We start from the raw sequence: 7,045 nt of genomic DNA on the forward strand, positions 1-7,045 counted from the left end.
CTCTGCATCTTTATGCAATAAACGCATTCAAAATTTCCTTGCATTACTTGATAAAAGTCTGGGTTTTTTTTGTTTTTAGTTTGGAAAAGAGGGTTTTTCTGCTGATATGGAAAATACGTTTTCTCTCCCGTCCCTTTCTTATGCATGATCTTCGCGGAAATTACATTCTGTCCCTCAATAAACCTGGAACAACCAGTTATGGTGTTAGTTCTCTTTTTTCTTACGTATCAGCTAAGTTGCGGAATGCACTACCTGATTTTATCCGTACCAATGAGTTTACTGGTTTTAAAAGAGAATCCAGGGCCGCATTTTGCACAGCGGCTTTTCTTTTTAATGAATATATCTTTAAATATTATGTATTTAGTAGGTATCTGTATATGCTATGTATTTTAGCTGTAAATGTAATGTCTCGAAGATATTAGCTCCTGCAGTTATTCGGAAAAAGCTTATGACTGTATGTATGTTACCTTTAGCAGGGCGCATGCGCACACTTTGTAATCTGCGACTCCAGTTGTTACCATATGACAGATAAAATGACTTTTCTCTTAAATATATAAGCCATCTAATTCTTAGGCTATATTGACAAGGGCGGTTTGGAGCTGTGAGTAGGCGTGGGATTTGTCACATATGGTTTAGGGGCCGACATATCTCTCCCTCAATGCCGTACCGGGAGGCAAGGTCGGTAGCAGAAAGCAGCGAAGGGCCAACTGCGTCCAAAAGCGATCGCACGGGCCGAAATCCCGGGATGACTCGTTTGGTACGACGCTCCAGCGCCGGTGTCTGGAGGTACTGCGTTTTTCTCTCTTGTTCAAACATTCCGTCAGCGCATGCGCAAGTGTTCTGGCTCTTTGATGAAAAATTGACATGCTGGTATTTTTATTTGATTTTTTACCAGCAATTGACATTTCAGTTGATTTTATAGGCATCAACGTATCGATGCGTTATTTTGCTGGTAGGACTGGCTGGCCCGACACTTATGAAAAAAACTCTGAAATGAGAATCGGGAGTCTTCCCTTGTCATGGAATGGCAGAATTACCCAGAATTCTTTTCGGGCATGAGCGAGGCAACTTAAGAAGCACGAGACTGGCCCTCATCGAATGGCTAAAGCGCGGCCAGAGGAAATGATTTCTAGCCAGATACTCAGGAGTAGGCCTGGTGTGTGCTGTTAACTTAGATTTTGGATTTCTGAACAAGTTTTTATCATAGAAAATTCGCGGCAAAGTTGTGCTTTCATTTCGCTGTAATTCTCGTGTCAAAGAAACGGTATAATAATGTAAATAAGAGAATAACGATATTTATATTTGCAGATTACCTGTCCTCTTACTACGAAAATCAAGCTCTGCATCTTTATGCAATAAACGCATTCAAAATTTCCTTGCATTACTTGATAAAAGTCTGGGTTTTTTTTGTTTTTAGTTTGGAAAAGAGGGTTTTTCTGCTGATATGGAAAATACGTTTTCTCTCCCGTCCCTTTCTTATGCATGATCTTCGCGGAAATTACATTCTGTCCCTCAATAAACCTGGAACAACCAGTTATGGTGTTAGTTCTCTTTTTTCTTACGTATCAGCTAAGTTGCGGAATGCACTACCTGATTTTATCCGTACCAATGAGTTTACTGGTTTTAAAAGAGAATCCAGGGCCGCATTTTGCACAGCGGCTTTTCTTTTTAATGAATATATCTTTAAATATTATGTATTTAGTAGGTATCTGTATATGCTATGTATTTTAGCTGTAAATGTAATGTCTCGAAGATATTAGCTCCTGCAGTTATTCGGAAAAAGCTTATGACTGTATGTATGTTACCTTTAGCAGGGCGCATGCGCACACTTTGTAATCTGCGACTCCAGTTGTTACCATATGACAGATAAAATGACTTTTCTCTTAAATATATAAGCCATCTAATTCTTAGGCTATATTGACAAGGGCGGTTTGGAGCTGTGAGTAGGCGTGGGATTTGTCACATATGGTTTAGGGGCCGACATATCTCTCCCTCAATGCCGTACCGGGAGGCAAGGTCGGTAGCAGAAAGCAGCGAAGGGCCAACTGCGTCCAAAAGCGATCGCACGGGCCGAAATCCCGGGATGACTCGTTTGGTACGACGCTCCAGCGCCGGTGTCTGGAGGTACTGCGTTTTTCTCTCTTGTTCAAACATTCCGTCAGCGCATGCGCAAGTGTTCTGGCTCTTTGATGAAAAATTGACATGCTGGTATTTTTATTTGATTTTTTACCAGCAATTGACATTTCAGTTGATTTTATAGGCATCAACGTATCGATGCGTTATTTTGCTGGTAGGACTGGCTGGCCCGACACTTATGAAAAAAACTCTGAAATGAGAATCGGGAGTCTTCCCTTGTCATGGAATGGCAGAATTACCCAGAATTCTTTTCGGGCATGAGCGAGGCAACTTAAGAAGCACGAGACTGGCCCTCATCGAATGGCTAAAGCGCGGCCAGAGGAAATGATTTCTAGCCAGATACTCAGGAGTAGGCCTGGTGTGTGCTGTTAACTTAGATTTTGGATTTCTGAACAAGTTTTTATCATAGAAAATTCGCGGCAAAGTTGTGCTTTCATTTCGCTGTAATTCTCGTGTCAAAGAAACGGTATAATAATGTAAATAAGAGAATAACGATATTTATATTTGCAGATTACCTGTCCTCTTACTACGAAAATCAAGCTCTGCATCTTTATGCAATAAACGCATTCAAAATTTCCTTGCATTACTTGATAAAAGTCTGGGTTTTTTTTGTTTTTAGTTTGGAAAAGAGGGTTTTTCTGCTGATATGGAAAATACGTTTTCTCTCCCGTCCCTTTCTTATGCATGATCTTCGCGGAAATTACATTCTGTCCCTCAATAAACCTGGAACAACCAGTTATGGTGTTAGTTCTCTTTTTTCTTACGTATCAGCTAAGTTGCGGAATGCACTACCTGATTTTATCCGTACCAATGAGTTTACTGGTTTTAAAAGAGAATCCAGGGCCGCATTTTGCACAGCGGCTTTTCTTTTTAATGAATATATCTTTAAATATTATGTATTTAGTAGGTATCTGTATATGCTATGTATTTTAGCTGTAAATGTAATGTCTCGAAGATATTAGCTCCTGCAGTTATTCGGAAAAAGCTTATGACTGTATGTATGTTACCTTTAGCAGGGCGCATGCGCACACTTTGTAATCTGCGACTCCAGTTGTTACCATATGACAGATAAAATGACTTTTCTCTTAAATATATAAGCCATCTAATTCTTAGGCTATATTGACAAGGGCGGTTTGGAGCTGTGAGTAGGCGTGGGATTTGTCACATATGGTTTAGGGGCCGACATATCTCTCCCTCAATGCCGTACCGGGAGGCAAGGTCGGTAGCAGAAAGCAGCGAAGGGCCAACTGCGTCCAAAAGCGATCGCACGGGCCGAAATCCCGGGATGACTCGTTTGGTACGACGCTCCAGCGCCGGTGTCTGGAGGTACTGCGTTTTTCTCTCTTGTTCAAACATTCCGTCAGCGCATGCGCAAGTGTTCTGGCTCTTTGATGAAAAATTGACATGCTGGTATTTTTATTTGATTTTTTACCAGCAATTGACATTTCAGTTGATTTTATAGGCATCAACGTATCGATGCGTTATTTTGCTGGTAGGACTGGCTGGCCCGACACTTATGAAAAAAACTCTGAAATGAGAATCGGGAGTCTTCCCTTGTCATGGAATGGCAGAATTACCCAGAATTCTTTTCGGGCATGAGCGAGGCAACTTAAGAAGCACGAGACTGGCCCTCATCGAATGGCTAAAGCGCGGCCAGAGGAAATGATTTCTAGCCAGATACTCAGGAGTAGGCCTGGTGTGTGCTGTTAACTTAGATTTTGGATTTCTGAACAAGTTTTTATCATAGAAAATTCGCGGCAAAGTTGTGCTTTCATTTCGCTGTAATTCTCGTGTCAAAGAAACGGTATAATAATGTAAATAAGAGAATAACGATATTTATATTTGCAGATTACCTGTCCTCTTACTACGAAAATCAAGCTCTGCATCTTTATGCAATAAACGCATTCAAAATTTCCTTGCATTACTTGATAAAAGTCTGGGTTTTTTTTGTTTTTAGTTTGGAAAAGAGGGTTTTTCTGCTGATATGGAAAATACGTTTTCTCTCCCGTCCCTTTCTTATGCATGATCTTCGCGGAAATTACATTCTGTCCCTCAATAAACCTGGAACAACCAGTTATGGTGTTAGTTCTCTTTTTTCTTACGTATCAGCTAAGTTGCGGAATGCACTACCTGATTTTATCCGTACCAATGAGTTTACTGGTTTTAAAAGAGAATCCAGGGCCGCATTTTGCACAGCGGCTTTTCTTTTTAATGAATATATCTTTAAATATTATGTATTTAGTAGGTATCTGTATATGCTATGTATTTTAGCTGTAAATGTAATGTCTCGAAGATATTAGCTCCTGCAGTTATTCGGAAAAAGCTTATGACTGTATGTATGTTACCTTTAGCAGGGCGCATGCGCACACTTTGTAATCTGCGACTCCAGTTGTTACCATATGACAGATAAAATGACTTTTCTCTTAAATATATAAGCCATCTAATTCTTAGGCTATATTGACAAGGGCGGTTTGGAGCTGTGAGTAGGCGTGGGATTTGTCACATATGGTTTAGGGGCCGACATATCTCTCCCTCAATGCCGTACCGGGAGGCAAGGTCGGTAGCAGAAAGCAGCGAAGGGCCAACTGCGTCCAAAAGCGATCGCACGGGCCGAAATCCCGGGATGACTCGTTTGGTACGACGCTCCAGCGCCGGTGTCTGGAGGTACTGCGTTTTTCTCTCTTGTTCAAACATTCCGTCAGCGCATGCGCAAGTGTTCTGGCTCTTTGATGAAAAATTGACATGCTGGTATTTTTATTTGATTTTTTACCAGCAATTGACATTTCAGTTGATTTTATAGGCATCAACGTATCGATGCGTTATTTTGCTGGTAGGACTGGCTGGCCCGACACTTATGAAAAAAACTCTGAAATGAGAATCGGGAGTCTTCCCTTGTCATGGAATGGCAGAATTACCCAGAATTCTTTTCGGGCATGAGCGAGGCAACTTAAGAAGCACGAGACTGGCCCTCATCGAATGGCTAAAGCGCGGCCAGAGGAAATGATTTCTAGCCAGATACTCAGGAGTAGGCCTGGTGTGTGCTGTTAACTTAGATTTTGGATTTCTGAACAAGTTTTTATCATAGAAAATTCGCGGCAAAGTTGTGCTTTCATTTCGCTGTAATTCTCGTGTCAAAGAAACGGTATAATAATGTAAATAAGAGAATAACGATATTTATATTTGCAGATTACCTGTCCTCTTACTACGAAAATCAAGCTCTGCATCTTTATGCAATAAACGCATTCAAAATTTCCTTGCATTACTTGATAAAAGTCTGGGTTTTTTTTGTTTTTAGTTTGGAAAAGAGGGTTTTTCTGCTGATATGGAAAATACGTTTTCTCTCCCGTCCCTTTCTTATGCATGATCTTCGCGGAAATTACATTCTGTCCCTCAATAAACCTGGAACAACCAGTTATGGTGTTAGTTCTCTTTTTTCTTACGTATCAGCTAAGTTGCGGAATGCACTACCTGATTTTATCCGTACCAATGAGTTTACTGGTTTTAAAAGAGAATCCAGGGCCGCATTTTGCACAGCGGCTTTTCTTTTTAATGAATATATCTTTAAATATTATGTATTTAGTAGGTATCTGTATATGCTATGTATTTTAGCTGTAAATGTAATGTCTCGAAGATATTAGCTCCTGCAGTTATTCGGAAAAAGCTTATGACTGTATGTATGTTACCTTTAGCAGGGCGCATGCGCACACTTTGTAATCTGCGACTCCAGTTGTTACCATATGACAGATAAAATGACTTTTCTCTTAAATATATAAGCCATCTAATTCTTAGGCTATATTGACAAGGGCGGTTTGGAGCTGTGAGTAGGCGTGGGATTTGTCACATATGGTTTAGGGGCCGACATATCTCTCCCTCAATGCCGTACCGGGAGGCAAGGTCGGTAGCAGAAAGCAGCGAAGGGCCAACTGCGTCCAAAAGCGATCGCACGGGCCGAAATCCCGGGATGACTCGTTTGGTACGACGCTCCAGCGCCGGTGTCTGGAGGTACTGCGTTTTTCTCTCTTGTTCAAACATTCCGTCAGCGCATGCGCAAGTGTTCTGGCTCTTTGATGAAAAATTGACATGCTGGTATTTTTATTTGATTTTTTACCAGCAATTGACATTTCAGTTGATTTTATAGGCATCAACGTATCGATGCGTTATTTTGCTGGTAGGACTGGCTGGCCCGACACTTATGAAAAAAACTCTGAAATGAGAATCGGGAGTCTTCCCTTGTCATGGAATGGCAGAATTACCCAGAATTCTTTTCGGGCATGAGCGAGGCAACTTAAGAAGCACGAGACTGGCCCTCATCGAATGGCTAAAGCGCGGCCAGAGGAAATGATTTCTAGCCAGATACTCAGGAGTAGGCCTGGTGTGTGCTGTTAACTTAGATTTTGGATTTCTGAACAAGTTTTTATCATAGAAAATTCGCGGCAAAGTTGTGCTTTCATTTCGCTGTAATTCTCGTGTCAAAGAAACGGTATAATAATGTAAATAAGAGAATAACGATATTTATATTTGCAGATTACCTGTCCTCTTACTACGAAAATCAAGCTCTGCATCTTTATGCAATAAACGCATTCAAAATTTCCTTGCATTACTTGATAAAAGTCTGGGTTTTTTTTGTTTTTAGTTTGGAAAAGAGGGTTTTTCTGCTGATATGGAAAATACGTTTTCTCTCCCGTCCCTTTCTTATGCATGATCTTCGCGGAAATTACATTCTGTCCCTCAATAAACCTGGAACAACCAGTTATGGTGTTAGTTCTCTTTTTTCTTACGTATCAGCTAAGTTGCGGAATGCACTACCTGATTTTATCCGTACCAATGAGTTTACTGGTTTTAAAAGAGAATCCAGGGCCGCATTTTGCACAGCGGCTTTTCTTTTTAATGAATATATCTTTAAATATTA

Source organism: Montipora capricornis, chromosome 1 (assembly GCF_036669925.1).
Source record: "Montipora capricornis isolate CH-2021 chromosome 1, ASM3666992v2, whole genome shotgun sequence".
NCBI lineage: Eukaryota > Metazoa > Cnidaria > Anthozoa > Scleractinia > Acroporidae > Montipora > Montipora capricornis.